This window comes from Simochromis diagramma, unplaced genomic scaffold (genome assembly GCF_900408965.1).
Source record: "Simochromis diagramma unplaced genomic scaffold, fSimDia1.1 OVJJ01000402.1, whole genome shotgun sequence".
In the NCBI taxonomy this organism is placed as follows: Eukaryota; Metazoa; Chordata; class Actinopteri; order Cichliformes; family Cichlidae; genus Simochromis; species Simochromis diagramma.
Genome location: NW_024386972.1, coordinates 3,586,612 through 3,612,871, shown reverse-complemented (window position 1 = coordinate 3,612,871; position 26,260 = coordinate 3,586,612). Strand labels below are relative to the sequence as shown.

The following is a 26,260-nucleotide window of genomic DNA, read 5'->3' as shown; positions in this document are numbered from 1 at the left end:
AAGGCAAAACAGCTGTCTTATGTGCCGCCTCTCCCCCTGGCTGCTGATGACGATAGCAGAGTGTAAGTGAGTGCAATTGACAGTGGAGTTTGAGCTTCCTCAGGGAGGAGGGAGGAAAGACTGAATCTGAGCAGAGGGAAGCAGGCAGCAAGGGTGGCCATGAAACATTCATGCACCTGGGGACTCTTTGCATAAGGAGAGCAAGCTGAGCCACTAATGAAGTAAAGAGCAGAGGACTTTCAATGGCTCTGTTTGTCCTTTTATAAGATTAGCGTTAGTGTGGCTTCTTATATAAACTGCATTAAAAGCTGATATACTGACACGTTGGTACTGCCTTGTAAAAACATTATTTTTGGAGTAATTAAATCATGGTTAGCTGCAAGATTAGTAACACCACAGGTGTGTGGCTGGTTATAGCTGAACGCCGGACAGACAACGGTGCCCCAAATGTGGACATCCACAGTTGCGCCAGTTGTACATTTGTCCCTCCTAAACTCATCCTGCTCAAAGTCTGCGAGCTAACACAGGGACAGAAAAGGCAAGAGAGGAGCAAGATGAAGAGGGAAAAAAAGAAGTAATATTTAGACAGCTGTAATGCCGTGTATCACTGTCAGTGGAAGGGGGGCAGAAGAAGTGGAGAGATATTTTGGTGTCCTCAGCAAGGCCTCAGACAAACTCCCGCTACAGTATTGATGTCACTGCGCCCTCTTGACAGCAGACTGTAAATCAAAAGTCACAGTTATCTATAGATTTACAAACACCTGCTATATCTTCACAGTATGTATCCAAACTGCATAAACTGAGAAAACCTGTTCAAACATGTTTAGATGGTAGTACACTGGCGGGACCTATCTAAGAGCTCACTGTTAGTGTTTCAGTACAGTAACAGCGGTTGTGTGAGACATCTGGTCACATGTCTGCAGTCCTGTGCTAGACTGCCTTGTGCCTTGAGGTGGTGGATGGCAGCTGACTGCTCTGATTCACTGGGAACTAGACTTGTGCGCTGTACGCCTCACAATGGCTTGACTCATAGGGAGTCGACGCTCAGTTGCGCGGAGTCCATCTCATGGTCATTTTACTGGAAGTTTCTGTTTGACTCCTTTGTTGCTGTTGTGTTCGGATGGAGACAACAGTCTTCTCTGTGACTGTATTTGTTTTTTTTCTGCACGGTTTTATCTTTCCTACAAGTGGGAATGGATAGTTTTCCTGCAATTCCGATCCTCAGTCGATACCTAGTCACACCCTTGTCCTTCGTGGGTTGCGAAGCGGTCATCGGCTCATTAGCAGCTTCTTTTCACCTGACATGTTCCCACATTAGCATCCCACCAGCATCACCCTTTGAACGTCTTCAACCCGTCTGGTTTCCCAACAAACCCTGCCACTGACTCTAAGGTTATGGTTAATTTTGCTTGTGCAGCTGTGATTTTAACACAACCCTAAAGTGTTTTATTCAAATTCGAGGCTTACTTTACTCACTGTAGTCTTCCCCTAAAAGATAGGTGTTGCTATTCAGAACGAAAGAAATATCCCCCTTTGATTTGCTGGAATTTGAATACAAGACAGGAAACCAAACATTTGTAGAGATTTTTCCACATTTTTCTGTAGAACACCTTTTCCAGCTGATGTAGAAGTCTCCCTCTGTGCCATAGTAAAATCCCTCCGCTCCTGCATTCATGTATCACCTAACTGCCTTTAGAGGCCTCTTCACACACCTGGACAGAAATAGTGAATGGTGCATGATAAGCCAAAATAACACCAAAACGCACCAACCAGCGGTAGTCAAGACGTCATTTCTGTGAGAGAGGACACCCTCATTTCCAGGGTGTAAAATGCTGATGGGCATGCTAGGTATTCTACCAAGAACTGCCATGCTCACATTTTAAGCTGTCACTATTTGTTGCACTGCTTATTTCCAGAGCTTTCCAGAGTTTTTGTAGCCCTGCTTCCTTTTAGAAACAGTGTTTTTATGTGCTAGCCACTTGATTTGTGCTTCATTTTGCCTGGTGACAGCGTGCAGAAACATAACATTAAATCTCTACCCGCGGTCACTCTCCTTCCCCTATCACATAATAACATGTGCAACACCCGCACAGCAGCCACTAATTGCTGCTGGATATTAAGAGCAGGGTCTCTTAAGACACTGACCTTGCTTTAGCCAATCATAACAGAGTGTGTTACCAGGTTGAGCTCTGATCAGAGTCCCCGCAGCTCGAACAGGAGGAATTAATTATTCAGACTGGCTGCTTGCACCTTTTGCTGGACACAGCATTTAATGACATTATAATGGCATCCATGTGAGATGTTACTGCTGATGTGAGAGTATCAAAGCGGGAAGTGCACAAAAGACCAGCCAGAAAGCTCCCTGAGTGCCAACAACCAACTTTGACAGGCCGAAGGATGTAATGAATCTTCCACATCCTCTTTCAATGTTAATCTAATTTATTTGCTTCTAATGATGACATGCAGTTAATTAAGAGATAAGGTAAGAGGCTAGATACTTTGTTCAAAATACTCAAAAACCCTGAGTTTCATAACGATCCACGGCTGGGTTTACAGTGACCTCTAACAAGACAGGGCAGGACTTAAATGACTTAAAAAATGTTTTGATGTCAGCTAGAAAAAAGAGGAAACTGTTTTTTAGCTCCAGTAACATCTTAATCATGCGCAACTCAATTTTAACTGCAAAAAAAGTCACATGGCTATTTGTTACGTTAAAGGGTGCTACGTTTCCCGCTCGTCTTACCTCTCTTTATATAAACAGATGCACTAATGTATTAATGTATCAGAGGCATGTAGCCAAAGAGAAACTGTCAAGCAGTGCAGCTCTCACAGCGCTTGTGTGTATATGCTGTAAATAGTGCTGAGCAACAGCAAGGTTACCGACTCTAAATGCATTTGCATTATGCTAATGTAATGAGAACAGGGAGCCAATGGAGGCTGACTGCACTGGATCGCTACGGGGACACGAACGCAAGAGTCATCACGCAAATTATCAGGGTGGCTGATCGCTCAAAAACAAAAGTTTAACGGGAGATAAGCAGCCAAACCGGACCGCTTCTTTTGGTGCGAGGCCAGATTCAGATGCCGAGTTCTGCTTTGATATTTCTCTCTAACCCAATGTTCTTATCACGGCCCTCAAGCAAACATGCAAACAATCTGGCCTGTGTGTTTCCAGTCACATGGGCCCGAAGTGCTGGAGAGTCAGCATGTCTGTCCTGGTATTTCCTGAGGCTTCGTAAACATACATACACACAAGCGTTCTCTCTCTCTCTTTTTCTCTGTCACACACAGAGTCACGCTATTTAAACAGTCAACAATAATACAGTATAATGATCGTGCGTATTTGTATAGAAGGCAAAGGGCAGAAGCAAAGTAAAGTCAGTTCCCACAAAGAACGGCGATGAGAAAACAAGGAGGAACAAATTAGGAGTTAATTTGCATATTAACAAATCAATAAATCAAGTCTCTGTGCGACTCTGTAAGTCTCATACATATTGGAGATGTGGTTGTCGTAGGTGGAATAACTGCGAATCTGTTTCCAACTTGTGGTTACTCTAACCTTAAAATAGTCGAGAAAAACAGAAGGAAGTTCAACTTTACTTTGCACTTCTCCTTTTTAATGCTCTGACATTAATCAACAAAGAAATAAAAGCCTTAAAATTGTGCGCCTGAAAGTTTCAGCGTGGCCACTTTAATCTATATTTTTTACGCATTTAAATAACTGAAAAGTTTTGGGGGGTTTTTTGTTAGTGATTGCACTATCATCGCCGAAGCCGTTAATGGATGTTGTTTGTGTGCGTGTATGATTATTGGACTGGTCGTTGCTAGAGGATGCCCATGCATTAAATCATTATTGGATTTAAACAGCTGAAATGTGCGTGTGTGTGTGTGTGCGTGCACACTCGTTCATCTAATTGATTTAGAGTGTTAAAGTGCAGGGTTCGGTGAATACTCTAATCAAAACTGCAGAGGCTGCTGCTAAATGGTGAAGAATGATTTAATACAGCCTGCACTTTTTTAGTCGGGGATTCTTCTGTTTGTTTGTTTTTAGCGTCACAGTCAAATGTAACTGCATGTGTTGATTTTCTTATCTAAAGCTGTCGAGTTAGAAGAGAATAGAATCAATTGAAATCATGAGCCCTCAGCCTTCATTTCAACCTTTGGATTCATGTGAGTGCTGTCAGTATCTCAAGCTACTAATCTCCCTTTTTTGCCCATTTAGTTGCCATCTAACACAATTTCATGGTGTTGATACAGAATCTAAAAATTCAATAGCTGAACATGTATGCTCGGATTATAATTTGGAGTCTCTTTGGGGGATGTAGGTCAACTGAAAGACTCTATTTCCTCAAATATTGTAATCCCCATTTGTTCTGCTTTTTCACCAGAAACACAGCTTTGAGGTCTTTGTCTGACTACAATGCACTGGGCAGGACAGTGGGTCGTAATGCTCTTGTCTTGAATTTTCCACTCGTATGCCAGTTTGCTGTTTATTGTTATTATGAAATCACTTTTTAAAGCTTTACCTGTTTTATTTTCTTTGTGCCTGACATGCTGGGAAAAAAACATCCTCGGTCTTTTACTTTCAGCTTGAACTTTTCCTCCAGGAGGCGACCAGTCGGCTCGGCTGCAGAGCAAGAACCCGAAGAAGGTCAAGTTTATGGTTTAAGTGGGGAAGAGGGTCAGCAGGATATACCCATTTAACCTTTCTGGAGACCAGCAAAGCACAGAGAAAGGAAGTCATTCATTTAGTCTCCAGTGATAAAGCCTGGATGAATAGTTAACTCTGTTTGCCTTCTCATTGATAAAAGGAAAAAAAAAATGTATTTCACCATCCCTTTTCCCAAATGGTTCCCCCCCATTCGCCGTATTAACGGCCACGCTCAGCCAAACTAATTTTGTGCCTGTTCCTCCGGGCTTGAGGAATAGTTTTGTGAAACCATGCATGAACAGGAAAAATTGATTTGTTTTTATATCATTTCAGCATAATAGCTTTCTGCAGTGATTCAGTGACAAAACCTGATCTACCTTTCAGAAGAAAAAGAGGAAAGGATTATTTCACTCGCTGGCATGTTCATATTCCATCCCTGTGTTGTCTAAACCTGATAACGAGTATGGCACAAGACAAGGCTGTCCATTGTGGAAAGAGCTTTTTCCACAAAAGTCATTATGCGGGATCAATGCTCCCAGGAGAAACGGCAGACTCGAACGCCACACACAGCCGTGGAGGATTGCGTCAAAATATCTTAACAGCCCCGAGGCCTCTTCTTGGTGGGCCAAAGTACAAATCACATACGTGCAGTTTTACTCAGCTCGCCTAATTCATCTAATGTGTGTCACGCCTTCATGAAAAATGACTGAAAAAACATCTTCCACGATGGGTGACAAATTAAAGGAAAGCCCCATATAGCATGTCTTAGTGAGAAGCTGCTTGCCAGAAGAGTTTCATGCACCTTGGCATTTAGTTTCCACATCTCCGGAACTGTACTAGAGGGAAGAAATGCCATTCTTCCTAAAGGTATTCCCTAAATGGGCGTTTTGAATATGGTGTGGAGAGCACTAAAATCTCCCATGACTACCCAGGCCTAAGAATATGATTCACATAATTTCCATAATCACCAAACCATTCAGCGACCCCCCTCAATGCCGCCATTGTTACGCTGAAGAAATCGCTCAGGATAGAAATGTTTCATCGCAGGATAAAGGTGATCGCTCAGAACAACTTTGTATTGATTTGCAGTGACCCTTTTCTCTAAAGGAACAAGTGGACCCAAACCATCGCCAGCAAAAAGCCCCCGGAGCATAACGGAGCCACCTGATCCCCTCACACAGGGGGTCAAGGGTTCAGGTTTTTCTTGCCTGTATTTTTGCACTTGCTACTAGTAGCTATGCAGATGCTCTTGATTTTACTTGCCCAGTTTTTGAGTTCATCACGGGGAGTTGGATTTAAAATGCATGCACAAGGCATTAAAAGATTTATGTGGATAATCTACAGGCCTGTCCCTATAAGTAGATATAGGAATAATATGATAAGAGTACAATAAAAGAATTAATGGCAGCAACTTGTGCCTAGAGAATACAGCCAAACAGTCTAAAAGTTATACAAGTCCAGCTAGTCTCTTTTAAAATCTTTATAAAGTCTAGCTTTCTTTATGGTGTCTTTTTTTCTCTATATATTCTTCAGCTATTGCCTGCAATATAAAACTGTTTTCTTGATGCAACATGATATTTTTGCTCCAGTCCACCGCAATGAACTTGAAGACTTAGTAGAAGTAAAATAGCCAAGGGAAAACAGCTTACATCGATATGCATAAGCAAAATTCTCCAGAATGCATATATTAAAGCCTAAAAAATGCAAACAAAACCATCTCAGTGTGACTGTAACTCTGGAAATAAACCTCATGGTTTGTCTAAATCAGAATGCTGAAATCAGGCTGGGTTCTCTCCACAGGCAGTATGGACAGGAGGAACAGTGAAGGCAAGTTATTTTAATGTATGGGTGGAGTTTAGAGATGGTTAATGTGCACCTATTCTCTAAATGAAGAAATCTATTTTTGTCATTTGCGAGAACTAACCCATCGAAAAAGGGAAGCTTTATAACACAAAACCAAGGCACGTGTAACCTAGCGTCCTCTAGTTGTTAAATCATGGCGACCTGTCTGTCTTTTTCATCCGCCTGCAGTCTGTCTGGGGCTGCGGGTACATGACAGCTGCATGTGTATGTATGGACAGCTCATTTACCCTCTCAGTCTCCTCTGTCTCATGTTGACTGTTTGTACCCGCAGGTCAAATGAGGTCTCATTTAAAAGATACACTCAGAAGTATTTCCTGGTTTTGGAAGACTAGAGCTCGATCCTCTGAAAAGTCTTCGCCATGTGTCTGCATGAATGCACGGTACATGGAGCTGTGTGGTGGTGGTGAATCTGCTCGGAGGGGGTTGTAGAGGCGAGTCGAGGGGATCAGGAGAGGCAGTGGGGGGGGGGTTCTGTAAATAGCCCACCCTGCATTAAGAACTGGCATGCAGGGGCTGCGCTCTGTGTAGCCTGACCTCACCAAGCAAGCCGCCACTCACATTTCCTCACAGCGCGGGAGGCTGTGGAAGCCAGCGTCGACTGTTTCTTCAGTTTATCCAGGTCAGCTCTGAACTACTCTCACTAGTAAAGCACTGGCGCTCGTGACCCCACAGGCCCCCCTCGCTGCCAGCCAGTGTCAAAATAACACAAGCAGCTCGGCGGAGGGCCTCGGCTGCTCTGCCTGCTTGTTATGAAATCACGCTGCCCTTATTTGGGTGTCTAAAAGTCTACTTGCGGTTAAAATTTCAGATCAAAACAAAGTGTCGGCTCGATTTGATTTCTGTCTTTCTCCACATTAAGCTGTTAAAAAAAGAGTTTGCCTGACAGCATATGTTCAGTGGATATGTGTGTGTGTGTGTGCTTGGAAGTAGGTCATTGATTTGGAACTTGGACACTGATTATGTGCTGTCCTAGAAATGGGCTATAATCGGTGTCTCTCATACCAAAACAGCTTTTCATAAGTGGCAGTTATTTCAAGGTCAGGAAATAGTATGCATCACATTGTTGCACATGCACACAGATTTTATTTATCTCTTTCTCGGTTTCACCAGATTGTTGTTTCTAGAGTCTGTTCAGTGTTGTGAGACTGCTCATTTTTAAAGCAAAAGAGAAGAAAGATTGCGTTTATCTTTCTTTTTAGGGATGAGAATGTGCCAAATTTTCCGGCATGCCCCGTTCTGTCCTTGATGACGACGATGATGTAGTCGCTTCGAATGCCGTTTGAGCCAATAATGTAAATATTCTTGGTGTTTGAACAAGCCAGAACACGATCTGATCTGTCTTTGACGCTAAGTCTCCGGCACACTTACACAGGGGAGTTTTTTAACATGACCGTGTTGGAGTACATCAAAGCTGGGAATTAACTGTCAGCTAGCATCATCACAACTCCCTCTATATATCTCCCCTCATAGCTTAAAGCAAGTGCTGTATTAGTTTCTGCCATGGATTTTCCTCAAGCACCCCCAGGATTAAGCCTTGATATTGTTTTGCAAATTTAACTTCAACTGAAGTTAACTGAGCTTAATAGTGGTTGTAGGAAGTGAGTAGCGCATTGGTGCTTATGGATCGAGAATAAAAAAAAACGTTGCTTGTATGAATGGAAAGGCCGCATGACAAAATGTTTTACTGTGTTGTTGCATAGTTAAGCGAGCATCTTTTCATGATAATACCAGGAAGAACTCGAAAGAACAAATCTATATTTGCATGTTATCCCGGGTTTGCATGAGAGCAGCGTTGCGATCGCTCCTCCTCCTCCTCCCCTCCACGTGTCCCACATGAAAGATCCTCATGTTCGCAGAATGTGCCTGTTTAAATGAGCCCTCACCGTGTTTGCATTTGTTTAGGCAGAGAGGCAGCAACCAACAAGCAGGCACAGACAAAATCCTATCAAAAAATGACATCAGCTGCAACAGCTGCAGGCTGTAGCACTTGGAGGAGAGGAGGGAGAGAGAAAGAGGAGAAAGAGGAGAACAATTGACCAGAAGCGACACGGGAAAGAGAGGTGACCTGATTGCTCAGCTGGCCAAGAGCACGGGAAGGAAGCAGCAGGAAAGGCTGGTCCCCTCAGTCTGGCCTTACTCTGTGCTGCTTCTGGTGGGTCCCTCTATGGCCTTCCTCTCCTCCCTTTTCCCCTCTGCACCCCCACCCCCTAACCTCCTTCCCGCACTGCTGCCTGTCACGGCTCACTACATCGGAACAAAATGATCAGCTCTCACCTCCTCATGAACACGGGTCATCATGGTAGCCACGCAAAGGCTGGGGCCTTTGTATTAGATAGGGATCACTGATATGTGGGAGGAGGAGCTGCTTCAGAAGACTGGAGAAGTCAATATTGTATTATTATTTTTTGTTTGTTTTTCTTTTTTACAGCACACATATGCAAGGGTGTTTAATTTTTATTATTTTATTTATTAGCAATGGCCTTGAGGTTGCCAATTTTGTTGCGCTATTAATTTCATCTTGCCGCTCTCGAGGAATTATTAGATGTGTGCGCGTTTATGATTCCTCTCTCTACAAGGAGGCACATCAAGTACCTCTTTCACAATTCCTGTAGCTCGTAATGTAATTAATTCTAATCGCAATGATCATAATAGCTTTTCAGATCAAATACCCAGGAGCAGTCCTAACAAAATCATCCATCCCTCTGAAAAACAAACACCCAAACTCTCTCTCTGTCTCTCTTGCTCTCTCTCTCGCACGCTGTCTTTCTCCCTCCCTCTGTGTTTGGCTTTGGCTCCGAGAGAAGAGCAGTCAGTTGGTTTTTTGGGGGGGTGGTGGTGGGACACACACACACACAGCAGAAAACAGAAGGACCTGCACATTTGCATACCTTTTTAGCATGTGGCTGAGGGAGCCTTTATTAAATTCAACCCCCCTGTAGGGTGGGTCCTAAACTGTGAAGGGGGGAGGGGTACAAGAGCTCACAGGGAGGGAAAAAGGAGGGGGGGTGGGTCTCATCCTAGAGACGGGAGGCAACATCTGAGCCAGCAGACAAATAATGTTTCCAGTCACGAGAACAAGGTGGCAGCAGCGGCCAAGCATTTTCTTCCTGAATAGTGTCCTCCCCCCACTCAGTGTGGGTAAGGGTGCGATGCTCACTCATTGTCTTAAACCCCAAATTAGCAATGCTGAAATGACTACTTAATTAATCAATTAACTAAAGAATTAATCTAAGACGAGCGTGATCATCAGTTAATTGTTACGGTCTAAGAATAAAGCTCCTTAAACTTACAAATTTGCCAAATGTTATGAAGATGTTAAACTGCTTCAGTCATTTTCAACAACTTTTTACAAGCAATTCTTTTTTTAAAATTTAAAAATCAAGACTTTTATCATTGCTTTTAACAGTCACTGTTATAATTGCTCATGAATAATCTAACCATGAACATGTTGCTATTAGCTACACTCATGTAGTCCTATAAGCGCGTAACAGATGTGAATAAGCGTCTTAACATGGCTTAATAACATTTACTGGGGCTTGCATATTAGCATGTGCACATTGTATAATGAGTTGAAAATCATATGCATTTTAAATCTACTATTAAACTTAAACATAATATATGTTTGTTTTAAAAAAGTAAGACAAACTGCCCCATTATAGTCACCTACAGCAACTATTTGTGTTTATTAAAAATCCCAGGCATTGCATGGCTCCTTGTTACATCCACCTGAAGAAAAGCCCTATTAACAAGCGATAGGGCACAGAGGTTTTGTGTATACCTGTGTGCGAGTATGTAATGTATCTAAGACAAAGTGGGGCAAGCCCACAACACGCTGCAAGTATCTGTTCAAGCAAGCTGAGGCATTTTGCGGTTCTGCTTTTCCCAGAGAGGAGGCTGAGATAATGAGCCAACATAGTGGAGTAAAGTGAGGTTTTCCCCCACCGTGGACAGAGGGATGAGCTGTTAGCACTCTGCGCTAGTTAGCCTGTTAGACTCCATTTATAAACAACTCAGCAATGGCATGGTGACAAAACATTGACAGTTATCACAGATATTTGTGCACCTCTTACTTACTAGCAACAGTTGTGTTCTAGGGCAATTTTCATAATTAGCTTGTACTTAAGAGAGCAGGAGTGGGAATGACTGTACAATCTGTGGTGACGCTTTAAAATATCATTACATCATACTTTTTTCATAGAGTTTACTGAAAGTAATATAAGAATAATAATAACAGTAGAACTGGTTTACAATTCAATTCAATTCAGTTTTATTTATACACCGCCAAATTACAACAACAGTCGCCTCAAGGTGTTTTATATTGTAAGGTAAAGACACTACAATTATAAATACATTTACAGAGGTCAAAGCACAGAGGTGAAGAAGAAAAAATAATGGAAACTTGTGGAAAAGAGAAATTAACAGTACAGGGAATTATTTTTATTCATATTTGTATTTTTATTCTGTACTTCTACATAAATTCTTTCAAATCTGAGTTTTATATGTTTATGTTCTGTTTCAGGCTTGCAGGTCTAAACAATGAAGCGTAACAGACATGAAACCAATAAAGAAATATACAGCGTGTTTGGTTAATCATCTGATTCATCTTTAGAAAGTGTTTTTTTTATTATTTCTTACAGATGAGTTAGTGCACCAACATCTACAATATTATTCAAGGTCACAAAATCAACCCAAATTCACAGTTTCTGAAATATCCAGATGTCTTACCTCCTTGCAAGTAGCTTAATACCACAGAATCAGCTAAACTACAACGCAATCACCTGGAAACATCAAGTATATTTGCATGTTTAGTGTTTTCTGTTGGAAATCGAGCGGAGGCTTTTCAGAGCTCGCTGGTGGTGAAAAGGTAAATGCATATAATCAATAAGCTCGCCTAACCTTCTGCTGAATTTGCAAAATAGTGTAGCAATGAGCTGTAACATCATTCTCATTCGCAAAGCAGCAAGAAACCACGATGGAGATACATAAGTTGCATGTAACTAGGGATTGCAAATAACAAAATTTATATAGTTTCTTTGACTTTAATAGTAGGAATATAAAAACGTTTGATTTATTGATTTATTTTTTAAGAATTTATGATTACATGTGGCCATCAGCGCTATTCACAACACTCACCAAAAATACTACACTCACACTTTGCTGCTTTTGTAAGCCCCACCTTAACATTTGGCACACGCAAAGAGGGGGGGATGGGAGAAGGAGTATGAAGTGAAGAAATATCACAGATGTTAGTCTGCATGAACTCCTTCCCCTTTGCAGCCTTCCTGCTCAATCTGGCCTCTTTAGCCTCTCTTTTTTTCCTCGTGCTCCCTCCACCAAAGACAAATGACTTCTCCTAACCTAATTTCAGTTGCAGCATGCAAAGGTCTGCCTCGACGCCTGCAGGTCAACAGAGCTCAAGTAGACACTGTGCAGATTCGAGCAAAGAACCGGATGCTAACTGGGCGAATTCTCATTGATAAGTTGTTGTTTTTTTAATTATTTTTTTTCATGTAAACGACTTAGATTTTCTCACTTTAGCTTGTATTTTTGTCTTTGTGTGCACTTGTTTATTCATGCACGAGAAAGCGCTTTTCACCACATGCTGCAGGGGCCAGTTGTCTGTTTGAAGAGTGCAATGGAAACAGCAGGGTTAGTGTTTCAACCAGTGCTACAGCCACACTGTGTGTGTGGGTTGTGACTGCGACTGGGGTCACAGTTGTGTGACATGCCAAACCCAGGCTGGTGCTGGTGGTGGCTCTAGCAACGATACTGCTGTCATTCACCCGACCACTCAGTGGGTCAACTTTCACTGCCATTCAAAGTTTAATCTTGCTTATGATAAATTTAGTTAAAGCGAGGCCCTAATCACAGCCCATTTAGATTCTTTGGGCTGATAAAGAACAGGAAGTGGTGGATTGTCTTTGATTATCTTGCCTCTCTCTATTTCCCTGGAGACATGTTGCGGCTTCAAGCCTGACAGAGTCTTTGCCATAACTAGGACAGACCTTTGATTGGTTTCTGATGTGTGGACAGCAGTTGTGTCTCGAGGGTCCAAAGCAATTTATCCAGAGGATATTAAATGACCTAATGGCCATATTATTTGCAAAGAACTAACCCAGAGGAATATCCAGGTGTTTTTAAGGTGCTGAGAGGTCTGCCCTTTGACTAGCATGCAATTGACTGCACCGCGAAAGCTCAGATTCATGCATGCAGCTGTATATTTTCATTTTCTGTCTCAATTTCAACAAAACATACCAAAATGGTTTCTGAAGCCAACATAAAAGAGTAGATGAGCTTTGATTCTCTCCGATTTTGTCCGAGGGATGTAAGAGAAGCCTGAGAAGCATCGGCGTAAAAGCTGTGTTGCATTGATACTGGCCTTGTTCGGCTTTCTTTCTTTCTTTCTTTTCCCCGACAGGAACTGGCTAATTTCCTGAACTTGATATACCATTTGGTCAGCACAGAGAGAAACATCTGAGAGAATGGATATCAGAGAATTCTCCACGTTAAAAAGCTTAATGAGTGTTCAAATCTTTGGGTCAAGGCTTTTTAACGTTTTACAGGTGGTGAAGGAACTTGGGAGGCACCTTAAAAGGAAAAGCAAGGAGTCAGGAAATGAAAGTGGAGGAACTGTTTTTTTGGGGGTTTTTTTTAGTTCATCAGATTCCCCATATGCTCAGCCAGACTTATTTGGGCCGTTTATGTTAGTGGAAGGCATTGGATCACCTGCAGACCCTTCAGTTTGTAGTTTTCAGTGGCTACTTCAAAGAAGCATATGCCTATCTTGACTCAATCTCCATTCATGGAGAGTGACAGTATCTGTTTCTCCAGCTTTTCTAGAACTCAGTGTCAAAGGTCACACCTTTAGCTGGAGGTCATCTCTCTGGTCAGCTGCTGATTTGCAACATGACCCTCTCTCCTGATGCCTTAAACCCCTCCCCCATCTCCTCCTCCTCCCTTTCTCTTCCAGATGACCGTACAAAGTGGCTAACACATGTAACTTCCCCAATTGATTTAAATGAACCCTTGACCACACGGTGATCTGCGTGCACCAACTGCTTCACCAGTCTCAGACTTCTGGTCATCGGCGTCCAGGGTATGGTTTCTTTAAACAGATCTAGTTACTTTTGTTTCGCTTTCAAACAGCAATACCACTGCAATTTAAAAAAAGGAATAATTTCCAGACAAAGCAGTTGTCTGCCTCTGTACAGCTCAAGCATTAAACTTGTGCAGAGTATTACTTGAGCCTATTGATTGGAGTCCTCTGCCTTAGAGAGGGCGGTGTGCAGAATCAATGCTTTATTTTCTCTTAGGCTAGCCTTCCTCGTGCTCCTTTTTTTGCCAGTGAAAATGAGAGGTAAACAAGGGAGAAACCATTTACCTCCACTGCATTCACTCTTTTCTGTTGACTTTTGTGACTCATCTGGACAAATTCAGCTTTGTTTCCCGTCATCTCTTCAGCCCACATTGTTTTGTACCCCTTATCTCAATCACATACACCAGCATGAATCGACCTTTTTACAGTGGTGGGTGGGTGATATCATTCTTGTTTGTGCTATGGTACTTCTGTGAGATTGTGTGTGTGTCTCGTAATCCATCCTGGGGAATGTACAGTATAGTGTTTGCTTGTCCTAAGTTGTCTAAGGTTGTCTATTACTCTGAAGATAAGGTTTTTATTTCCGTTATTTATACAAAGAAGGTCTGTAACACAGCGATTTTCTGTAGGGATGATAAACCTGAGTGCTTGAAACTGCAGGCATCATGAGATTCCTTGATATGTCAAATGGCAAATCAAATGACACTTTCTTGTTAGAGTCTGTCTAGACTTTTTTGCCCACAAAGCAACTTCTGTGCTGAAAATTTAGTTGGAGACTAAGATGTGTTTTTCCAGTAGCCTTGAGTCTCTTGCTTCAAGGATCAGGAGTGGGCCACAGAGGTCTGTGTTTTTAAACTCCATACCTTGTTATTCTTCAGTGCCTCTGCTCCAGTGAGCTGGTGACATTGTTTTCCTGTGTTGTCTCTATATCCATCCACCCAATATTAACCTCATATGTCCTAAATGCATCGAAAAAATTACTTCAGATTTGTTACTAACCTGTACTTGGACCCAAGGATGAGCTGCTCATATTTTTTTCTGGCCAGAGGTCAAGGTCACTGGGACCTCAGCGCTGTCTGAGTCTTGTGAAAGCAATATCTCAGGACGCACCCGGAGAAAATCCGATTGCAGCACAAACGTTCACTTAGAATTTAACAACAGGCCACAAAAATGAAATGCCTGATTGGTTCAAATTGTCAGCTGATGACATTTGATATCCAAAAGGTTAAAGGTCAGCCTCACTGTGAAGTCGTAGTGCTGTACAAAAACAATTTTCTGGCCATCATCTATCACGGTAACTCGTGATATGTATCCGTATCTGCACTGACATGGACTGCATGTCTGAACTGCAACTTAAGTGGCTTGGACTGGACTATAGTACCATTCAAAAGTGCTAACCCATTCAAATATGCACATGTGCACAGCAGATTATTTATTTTCGTTTTCTCTCTTGTAATCTTAACCTCAGTTCAAGTTGAAATATCAAATCCAAGTAAGGCTGCTGTCTGCTAGTATGCATCACTCTCAAGTCCTCAAAAAGACTAAATGCTTACTTTTAATTCTAGTTGCTATACTGTAAAACTCCTCCATTGTGCTCATCTGAGGTGCAGCTGCTGTCGGACATGAAGTCCGACAGAGGACAGAGAAACACAAAAGGTGGTCAGCGAACAGGAACATGGCTGGTGACAGGCTGCCTGCATGTGGGGTGGTTTCGCTAACGAGAAGCCATTGTGCCCTCGGTGAAGGTTAACTCTCTGATTCAGGGAGGCAGGAAGTGTTAGCTGCCTCCCCTGCACTTTTCCCATCCGCAGCCTCTGCCAAGCCTCAGCAGAACAATCCAGCCCCTGTGACTGAGAGGCAGGGAGGGAAACAGAGGGAGAGTCAAAGACAGAAAAAGGGAGGACTAAGGGGAGGGGGGGGCACTAGAGGTCCAAATCTGCAGGGTAACATCAGGCTCCTACGTTATGCAAGTGTTCCCTTTTTGTCTGCCTCACCCAGGGTTTTGATACGGATTGCACGAAGAATGATGGTAATGCCGAGCATTCACTCTGTCCCCTCTTCACCAAAACAGCCTCCATTTATGGTTACTCAGACATATTTTCCCTCACAATTGGAGCTGAAAAGTGGCCAGCTGTAGCCAGGTTCCAGTAGGTTTACGCTCTGCCCACACACACACACACACAAACAGGCAGGCACACACATACACACGCCCATAAGCACACACACACCGTGAAATGGATATAACTAAATGCACTCAGAGACAAACATTCACATAGAAAATAGATATCTCAAAACGTCCACACACAAACACACTCACTGAGAAAATAGATATCTCAAACTATGCACACAAACACACACAGACTCATAAGTCACACAACCTCATACGGAATCAACAATCGCATCTTTGTTAAATTATCCAGGAAATTGTTTGCAGTGCTTTGATAACACAGGTGTTTATATGGTAATAGCTTCTGGAGGCTGGATAAGAATGAAACAATAAAGTCATTAGGGTGTTACAAGAAGAAATGAAACCAGGTTTCTTCACACACTGCAATGCATCACCTAAACACACACGCACACGCACATAGTCTCAACAAGAAGAGGCTGAACACTTACACCCAGATTCATTAAAGAAAAAAAGCTTTTGTCAGCCACCTTAATGACCCTTGATGTGTGTGAACCTCTGCCAAGTTGTCCATGGAAGGGCCATTTATCTCTGCTGGTGTGGTTATACAAAAGACAAAAGAATATCGAATACACACAGGATAAAATGGATCATTCATAGTAATGACACCTGTTTATCTCACCTGAGCTGTTAAAGGCTTTCATCTCAAGTGTGGTGGTCCACAATGTACGTAAGTAATCACTGATATGAGGTGATCCCCCCTCCCAGTTCAGATTTGTTATTGACATCAGGCTTATTTCCCATCTGTCAACATTTCATATCCTCAGTGATCTGCTGGAATTCGCTCCATCCTCACAGGTAGCGTCCTTTGCTGACTTCTCTCTGTGTTCTGACGTTGTGTGGGATGTCATATACACATCTGTAGGCGTTTATCAGCTCTGCTGCATGTTTATGTTCTGTTGCACCCTGACATAGCGCAGCTTTCCCCTTCACCATAAACTTTGAAGACGATGTTTCTGTTCTTTAAAGCTGCCTGAATGGAAAGCTTTACATTAACGATGAGGAAAATCACTGCTGTGCTTATTTTGCTCATAGTGACAACTCACAATTATAATTAGAATCCATTGTTTCACACAAATACATTTTATCTATGTGTTTTACCCCTCCAGTAGAACAACAGATTCCAAAATTGATTTTCTAGCGTGCCTTTTATTTTATTTAGTTAGAGTTAAGTTGCTCCCCTTCTCCGTCTCATGTTTTCTTCCTCCAGCCACATTGCAGCTGTGGTGCTCTTTGATATCATTTAGCTGTATGAGTCTCTGGTCACATGAACCAAGAGACTCCAGCAGCACCATCTTGGACTGCAGCTGGCATTCCAAGATGTTCTATCCTGAACATCCATTGCAAGCTGGAGGGCCATTCAAATTAAAGGTGGAGAACAGGTCCATACGCCGCTGTCACCAGATGCCTTCAAACACCTTTACCAAGTCTTACTGTGGGAAGAGGATATAGAGGTGGTACTATCATTCTGTTATTTATTCTTTAAGCAGTTGGTTATTAAGGTCTTTGCAGAGGCTCCTTATAAAAATATTATTTCACAGTTAATTTAGGAAATCTGTATGTGCCTACTTTAGCATCCATGTGTGTGCATATATGCACAAGCACATACCCCCCACCTCTCACAATTTCAAACTAAATCTAAACAAGAAATATATGAAATAAGAGCCTTTAAGTCCTCAACAGATGAGAAGAAAATGGCAAGTAAATGAAACATATGTTACCAGACAACATATTCCCCCTCCACTCGGGATGTGCTAGCTGCCTCCCACCCAAGCTAATACGACAAGATGCGTATTTATCGCCCCACAGAACCCCCAGAAAGTAACCATATGGAGAGGCACTTAAATGTTTAGTTGTGCGATCGTGCCTTTGTGGAAATTAGTAATTGTACTAGTCTGCGTAGATTTCTTCAGCTGCCACTGTTCTGGACAAGTGGAACTGTCTTTATAGCTGTGAACAATCATAGATGCGTTTTGTCTGCTGCGAAGAGCATTGCAGGGTGACAGGCAGGCAGTGTGTGAACAAAGATGTGTATCCACAAAGGTGCCCTCTCCCCATCTGATCCCGACACATTTCCCCTACAAAAAGCAAGGGGTTGTGCACAGCGTGCAGATGCTGCTAGCCTGCCTATGTTGGTAAATAATGAATAGGTCACACCTGGTGGTCTCTTAGAGGTTCAGTGCAGCCTCTGTCCCTCTCTGGTGGTGGTTTGGGAATATGTGTGCACCTCTGAGTGTGCGCGGAGGTCTAGCATTAATCAAAATTCTCCTGCAGTCTTCATATTTGTTGTGCTTTCTTTAACCTTTAGCAACACTGTGTCCTCTCGTGTCATCTCTCTAAAGTGCTTGAACAGTGCTTGTGCTTTTTATCATGTGGCGGTGTGTGTATGTGTGCGAAGCAATGGCATTGAGAGCCAGTAAGAAGCATTAGCCGAGCCCCTGCGTTGGGCAGGGCCTCGTAAGGATGTGTTCAGCACTACCACAAGGTGACAAATGACTAACTTAGATCTCCACAGGGAGCTAAGAGACTGCACTTAAAAGTGTCCAGCAATCCGGTGTCCATCACAAGCATAAATGATTTCTGAAGAGTCTTTTTTTTTCCTCTTCTTTTTGCCTTGGGACCACAAATGACTAAAAGCTAATTCATTATTTGCGATCACTTCAAAACATAAAGCCTCCCACATAAAAGATTTCTCAAATACCCAGTTGAGATGTAATGCATCATCAGTCATGCTAGCAATCTCGCTCTATCAAAAAGGCTTGTCTCATTAAAAATACATGCGGTGTATTGAGCTGAAGTGTACCAATCATGCAAGCTTTCCATGAAAACTCCTTGTGCTGGTTTACAATCAGCAGGTAATGAGCAGCTAGGGGCTGAAGTGGATTTTCTACATTTTTCAGCATCCGTGGTGAAAATTTGGCTGCAAGAAGGGATTGCTGTTATTATCAAGCAGTCTATTTGGGTTAATAGTTTAATGCTAGGGCCGTAAGATTTTTAAAGATAGTGCACAAGTTCCAAAACAAGAAAACGTTTTAGAAGTTATGATGATTATTAATGGATTTGTTAATTGATTTTAGCATTTTTTCCAAATGCGCTTGTCTTTGTTCAGTGTTTGAATTGCTGTCGCTGACTATCAGCAAAGCACCTCAATACTGTTAATAGAGATTTTGTATAAGTGGCTCATTTATTCAACAAGAAACTCTTCCGGAAGTGTTCGATACGAGCGGTTCTGCCTCGCCTATCAGCAGCGCAGGTTGTGTGTGGCAGAGATAACGTACGGCCATTGCGTCACAGGGACGGCGCGATTGGAGGCGGATTCGGGAGTCAAACAGCGTCTTATCTCCTGTATATCAATCACAGTGCACTGTGGCTCCCGCACACACAGGAGTGCCAGAGCTTACTGCTTTGTTTGTTGTAGCAACAAAACTGCTCTGAAGTGGTATTGTGGTGCCCTTGTTTTGGGGTTTTTTTTAATATTTTTTCATAAAGGTTACTTGCTGTGTTGTCAGGGAAGCAGGAGAACAGAGTCCCCAGACTGTAGGTTCACAAAGCTCCGCAACAGCAAGAATAGAAATCATAGGATTTCTATTGACAGCAGCACTTCCAGTCAATAGTCTTTACAGGGTTTTGTGTTAACACAAACACCACGCGAAGCACCACAGCACACTCTATGAAACGCGCTCCACTCTGCAAGATAAACTGTTGTCATCAAGGAATTAGAGTAACTATCTGCTTTGTGTGTTTTCCCTGCGAGCAAACAACACAGCAAATCAAAAGAATGTTTACAGGGGCTGCAGAGGAGAAGAAGTGGAAGTGAAGAACAACGCCATGTTTCCTGTCTAGTGATTTGTAAAACTCTTGAATTAATTTTGGCCCGGAAAGCTGGCTCAGCTTACAGGGAGTTTTCCCTATAAACAGTGGAACGGAGATTCCTGCCCCTCAAGTTCTTTCCATTCTTTCCACGCTCTCTTTGTGTGTGTGTGTGTGTTTGCACATGTTCACAAAACTAACACTAATTTACAAGCATGCCCGTTATTCCCGATTTGGATTTTGCATTGTCTGAAAATTAGTTATGCTTGTTGAGTTTTTGCTACTGTTTTCAGCAGTAACATTAATGCAGGAAGTGCTTAGTTAAAGGACTATTCCTAATTATTACAACTTGGGTGTATTTCCACAGCTGTGTCTGTTGTGATGACTATGGTAACAGTATCTTCAAAAACTGTGAGAGGTTTTAAACCAGCACCGTTTCTGCAGCAAGGTCTGAAAAACCAGCTGCATCATGAAACAAGTTTAAAAAAAAAATCCTAATTACTTTATTTAGAGATACGAGAAAACAGGTGTTGCATATGATGTTGTATCTTAATTAAAAATATCTGAAGAAAACTGACTTTTTTAAAAGTAGTTCAGCTACGAGAGCTGCACCAGCCATCACCCAACTGGTATCTATCAGTCCAACAATCAAGAACTGGGGATAAATTTGCTGTGTTGTGTGTTAAGAGCAACATCCCCTGCACCCACCATCTCCTTCTAATTCTAAATATCCCATTAGGGTAAAAGACCTAAATGTAGAAATCAGATGAAATAGACGCCTGGTAGCCTCTAAAAGGTCAGACCTTAATATTAAGTTTTAGGAGGTCTGTATATATTAGAATGGAATATAAAATAACGAGTATAATAAGCAACACAATACCTAACATGTCTGAATAATTTAGGCCTGAAACCCAGATTTAATTCTTTCTTTTGCTCCAATTAGTTCTCCACACTCTGGCCCAGTTCAGCTATGGTTCCCCTGCTGCTCTGCCAGCAACTCGCCCAGTTCCCCACGCGTCCTGTCATACACTCTTCCCCACTCTGCCATGGCTCAACAGCCCATCCGTGACCTGCCCAACCCTGCACTGATTATATATATTTATCTATCAATCACATCTAGCTAGATCGGTCTCATTTTATAGCAGCCATCACACAAAATGTGTGTAAACAATACGTGTTGCTAGGCAAGCAGGCACATCAAACGTTGATGGATGTCTAAATGATTCTCTCTGTGGTTCTAGGTATAAGTGGTTATAATGTTTTGGGGTTTTTTCTTTTTATTCCACACACCCCAATATTCACTGTGTGCGAATTATGAATAAAACCTTTTGGGAAAAGTCATAAAAAATGAAATGAGAGGCTTTTATTTTAACAGTGTTACATGAGCACTAAAATGCCAAGGGCTCAAAATGACCCTGTTCTAGTGTTAACTAGCAATGTGCTGGTCTGCTGCCTAGCTTGAGCACTGGCGCTATTTTTTTAGCTTGTGATCTTTACCCAAAGAGATAAGGAAACTTCCACACTGCTTTCTTTTTCTTCTTCTATCGTTTTATGGTGCTGAATATCAATCATACATCGCCAGATCTCTGATCGGTACAGTTGCTAGTCATGCATAGTCAGAATCTAGCATGGTGCCTGTTTACAACTCTCAGTGCCACCTCAACTAAACAAACTGGAATGAGGCACCACCTTGTGGCACTATTTAGCAGTTGTGAATTCTCAAAATAAAGTGACAAAGTTGAGAGATCATTTAAGAAAGCTACTGTAGATGTCAGCAGGTATTGGTTTCTGGGAAATTTATGATATGATTGTTAACAGAGCTGTTGGTTAAAACATGGAAATAAGTTCCAGATTTTGTGAAACTTGAAGAATCATGTAAAAAGTTTCAAAACAGCCTAAACTGCTTAAAGTCAGCTAAAATCAACAGGGTATCAAATACCTGCGAGAGGCAATTCTTCTACTTTTCATTTGCCTGCCTCTCTAGTACTTTTTTTTTCACTTTGTGTGATCAAGATACAAATTTATTTGCCTGTGGCGCTCCTCTGTTCTTTGATGTTTCTTCTTACTACGCTCGTGTCCACCGAGGCCAGAAAGAAAAACAACTTTTCCAAGTTTAGCTGTCGAACATCAAATCGTGAACATCGGTATTGACTCGCGTCCCACCAGGCCAATTTAATCTGTGATTCAGCTCGCACAGTTTAGCCAGCAGAAGGAATCGCGTTATTAAGCCCCCTTAATGAAACAGTCAGGATGGACTCTCCATATCTTTGTGCACTAAAAAAAGCTCTTCTAAATGGAAAACACATTGTCTTCATTATTTGCAAGTGTACAATGAAGGCAGTTGCCATGACTACAGCCATCGGAGGCTGAAGCCTGGTTTGAGGCCAGAGGGGCTACAGGAACAAAGTGGCTCCTAATGGAGAGATTGTACAAATGACTCTCTGAAAGGGTTATATATCGCTGGCATTTTCATGTTGGCCAACACAGTCGCGGCGCAACAAATGATCGGTTTCAGATCATATCCTCGTGTCAGTGCTGGTTCTGTTTAATGAAACAAGATAAATCTCGCCAAGTTATTTGCTATTCCCGCCGAACAGTCTGCTAAATATTCTTAGAAATGCATCTCTAAATGGCTGTCCTATGTTGTTTTCCAACGTAGCGGCTTTTTAAAGAGCCTCGCGGAAACTTCCAGTGTACACCAATCAAAATGCAGATTGTCTACACAGTGGGGTGTCCACCCAGGAGAATTAGAGCTGAATACTAAGCAGGAGAAAGCTCTCAGTTTTGACTGCTGTTTATGCTTTGGAGACAGGAAGAGGGAGGTAAAACGAGAGCGAGAGAAACGGCATCGCTTAATTTCTTTTCTCGTCTTGAATGTAGGTTAAATTACCTTTAAATCTCACACAGAATTGCACATTGCAGGTAAATGAGTCACTTGGCAGCTGATAAGTAGCTGCAAAGACATGCTGGGAATCAGAGACAAGGCGCCTTTTTGCTGGAAGAAAGAGACATTTTGCTAATAATAGAGGAAATGGTCGTATGGGACCTCTCTGCTCTCCGATTCATGTCAGATAATAATTGGTTTACCTGATACGATGCCCTGTGTTTGGTCGGTGATGGGGCGGCGGCGAAACAAATTACTAGGGGGTTGACCTTTTGTAGCGCCGTGCTGACCCCAGGCAGGGAGGCTGCATGACAGGAACACTAACACACCACAGTGCCACATAAACCAGTCTGGATATTACATACAGGGGTGTCGGTTTAGTTATTATACTGTCTGCGACATTTATATACCATTGTATCACCCTAGCAAATTACACTGCAAATTGCACACATATGTGTTTTATGAAATGTTAATTGCTTTAATGCATTGGCCTTTTTATTTCAGCTACATACTCTGCCTTATACGTGAGCATACATATACATCATTTCTGAATAAAATGTAGATAAAATAGTCTAAATAACATTTTTCAGCCTTAAATGGTGAGAACACATTTTACACACAGGCTATGCAAAGCTCTAACACAATCTACCAATCACAGGGCAGCGTGCATATAGCCCAAGGCTAGTTCAGTGTCCCACAGATGTGACAGATAGTGTTTATGTTGATTACCATCTTTTATTTACAGAGATAAAACAAATTTTGAGTTGTTTGGAAGTCGTTTATCCACTAGAGTACCTTACCCTATTAGCTCTGTCGCAGCACATGTAGCACAGTAGCATCTCTAAGGAAGCTGTTTCAACCAGTTTAAAAAAAAGAGAGAAAAGAAAAGCAATTGCCATCCATAAGTCAAAATTTCAGGCCAGTAATTTGAAATTCGGAGTTGCATATATCTAAATTTTTACTTAAAAGCTAACTAAGTTTTCAATTTCGCAGGAAATGCAGATATCCTCTGCAATTTTAAGGCTTTTTTAATGGCAATATATAACTTTTAACACTAAATTAAGAACAAATAATTTGGCGCGGTATAAATAGATTTAGTTATATCCTATTTATTGATATATTTAATAAATGTAATTTGCTAAATAAATTATAAAATTTAAAAAAAAATAGTATTAACTTATAAATTAACATTAAATGTAATGTAATAACATATCAAAGCAGTTTATCATGTGTAGCTGTCTTGAGTGTTTCGCTGAGTTTTCTCGTGTTTTTCGTTTTGTTCCATTATTTTCCAGTGGCAGAAACACACTTCCATACATCACAGTTAGGCAGATGGTGGTGAGGATTGTGTGTGTGTTTATTTAGATGCTAGGTTAGCTCTAACACACAGTATGTACAGTATATGTATGCATACATGTAAGTGAAACCTGCAGGCATATGGATAACAGCATTTTTATATTGACTTTGGCCCCAGAAAGTCAGTGTCAGTTGGGATCTAATAAAATTTGCCAAAAGAGCACTTTCTGCTGCCTGTAAAGCTTATTGTGTGAGCCAATTGTTAAAAAAAAAAGAAAAGGGAAAAAAAAGATGAGTGAATTAGCATTTTTGTCAACTCAGCCACTCGTCAATGGGATTATAACTGCAGGATAGTAAGTGATTTTACTGAGTAAATTGGACTGGAACTATAAAAGTTAAGGGCAGACAAAGAAAAAGGATCTGTCTGAATCTAAATTACGCTTGTGGTTATCGACTCCTAGGTGCCATTCAAAGGAACTTTGACTAGATGCAACATCAGATTTGTGATTGTCGACATAAAAAAAAAGCAATTGAGTTGCACTTTCAAGTTCCTTTTTCTTTAAGTCTCTCTTGTAAATGCACGAGGGTTCTGCACAGTGGCGGCAGCTCGCTGTGTCGTGTTTGTGCAAGGTTTATTTTACCCTTGCGAACAGGTTGTTCGCACGTTTGAAAGGAGCTCTGTTTGTGCTGTGGCTGGCCTTAAAGCTTGTTTCATGTCTTTGTTTATCTGAGAAGAGAAGAGTTCTCAACTCTCAAGGCTTGTTTGTCCTTCCTGGGCTCAGACACTCAGCAGTCGTAGATCTAGTAGGACTGTTTTCTTTCGGTGTTCTCTACGGAGTTTTCATTAATGTGATGAAAGAGATCCGGAGCTTTCGAGGGCCCGGCGTGACGTCCGGAATATCCATTTTTCTGTAGATCAAGACTAGATATACTCCCAATTTAAATTCAAATCCTGGGGAATTGTCTGTGGTCTGCAAGGCACGTCACTGTCTCAAAAAAGGCGCCGCTCGATATTATAACGCAATTTGTATGTTAAAAAGGAGGCCCCTGTTGTTTAGATGTGTTTGGAAGTGTGAGTGTGTTTGTGTATGTGTGTATGCGTGCGTGAATATCGACGTGTCACTGACAGGGACGGCTTCTCCGGCCATTGTGTCAGGGAAGGGAGGCTGCTTGCTTTCAATCCATTATTGACTAATCTCATTAGCCGAGGATCCTAACGCTGAATGAGCGGCAGAAACGGACTCATTGAGATGCGACAATCACGTGCGCACACACAAACACATTCGGCTGCAAGCTCACACGCACACATATTGAAGCGCGCTGCCACAGAGAAAAGGAGTGACTTGTAATTATAGACAGCAGTTTGGAAAGAAGTTTTTATTGCCCGTAATTAGTCATTTTAATTAAGTGACTGCCTATCTGGGATTTCTACTGGAGCAGCTAATTATATGTTCAGCACTTTTTACTTGTGCCCGGACATATGTGCGTGTGCCCTCTGTCGCCTTTGTCCCGTGGCTGCCTGTAATGTTTGGTCCGCCACTCGTGGATCGCACTCACCTGTGCGCCTGAAAAAAACACATCTGCTTTGCATGTGAGATCGCACCGCCAACATCGTAAACTTTGCTGTCATGGAAAAAGGAGATGCAAAGTGTGGGCGCGATTTGCAAAGTCTTAATAGGAGCTGCAGCGCCACGTAGCTTCGTGTCTCCGTGTTTGTTGCTGGCCAGGTGACTGGGCCACACACCTCTGCAGTATCAGCCAGCAGAGAGAGAGCAGACCACTGCAGAGGGAGATTCATGACCCAGCCAGCCTGTAATTGCTGATGGTTCAGCAGTTTTCAGGGGCTGAAACAGGAGGATACAGAATTTCTCAGCTTTTTCCACTTCTTGCAGCACTCATTTCCTCAGCCTTTCTGATCCAGTGCTTCTCTCTTTCTCCCTCCTCAATGTGCTGCCGCCTCTCAGACCTTCCCACTCTGTCTTTTTGTGCATGTTTGTCTTTAGCTATGTGCGTGTCTCTGTGTGTTTCCCGCACACTTCTGGAAATGCTACTGCAGGCAGCTTTGTTTATGTTCACCTGTCAAGCTACCTCAACTTCTCTGATGGATGATGTGGAGCTTGTTGTTTGCCAACAGCTAGAGACAAGTTGTTGCTAAATTATACCCCCAAACAACATGCCTGTCTACAAAACTAAGGTGAACTGCTGCTGGGAAATTGATTAATTGACTGGACTTTCAATCAAAACTGTATTCATTGTTGCCATAATTCCCAAATGTGATGTTTTGCTCTCAGTTCATAACAAATTCATTTTAAATGATCAGCAGTTGCACCTGTATGTTTAAATGTGATATGGATATATTATGATATTGCCCAATCTTTATAAAGTGATATCTGCATTTGAATATGCAGACGAATGTTGGCAAACTCTTCTGTTACCAGAAGCCTTTCATTTGTAGTCCTTTTGTGATACAAGTTA

The 26,260-nt window shown here is 42.0% G+C and overlaps 1 protein-coding gene across 3 annotated transcripts in view; it reads left to right on the top strand.

The window, feature by feature from the left end:
- LOC120738130 (zinc finger MIZ domain-containing protein 1-like) overlaps window positions 1–26,260 on the top strand; it is a 109,659-nt gene that overhangs the window by 34,896 nt on the left and 48,503 nt on the right. Inside the window, exon 1 of one of the 3 annotated variants that reach the window (XM_040039205.1) lies at window positions 9,524–13,610. The exons of the other annotated variants lie outside the window; for them this stretch is intronic. The gene's annotated coding sequence lies outside the window, so the exon portion shown is untranslated. Of the gene's footprint in view, window positions 1–9,523; window positions 13,611–26,260 lie in introns of those variants that run through there. 3 annotated transcript variants of the gene reach the window in all.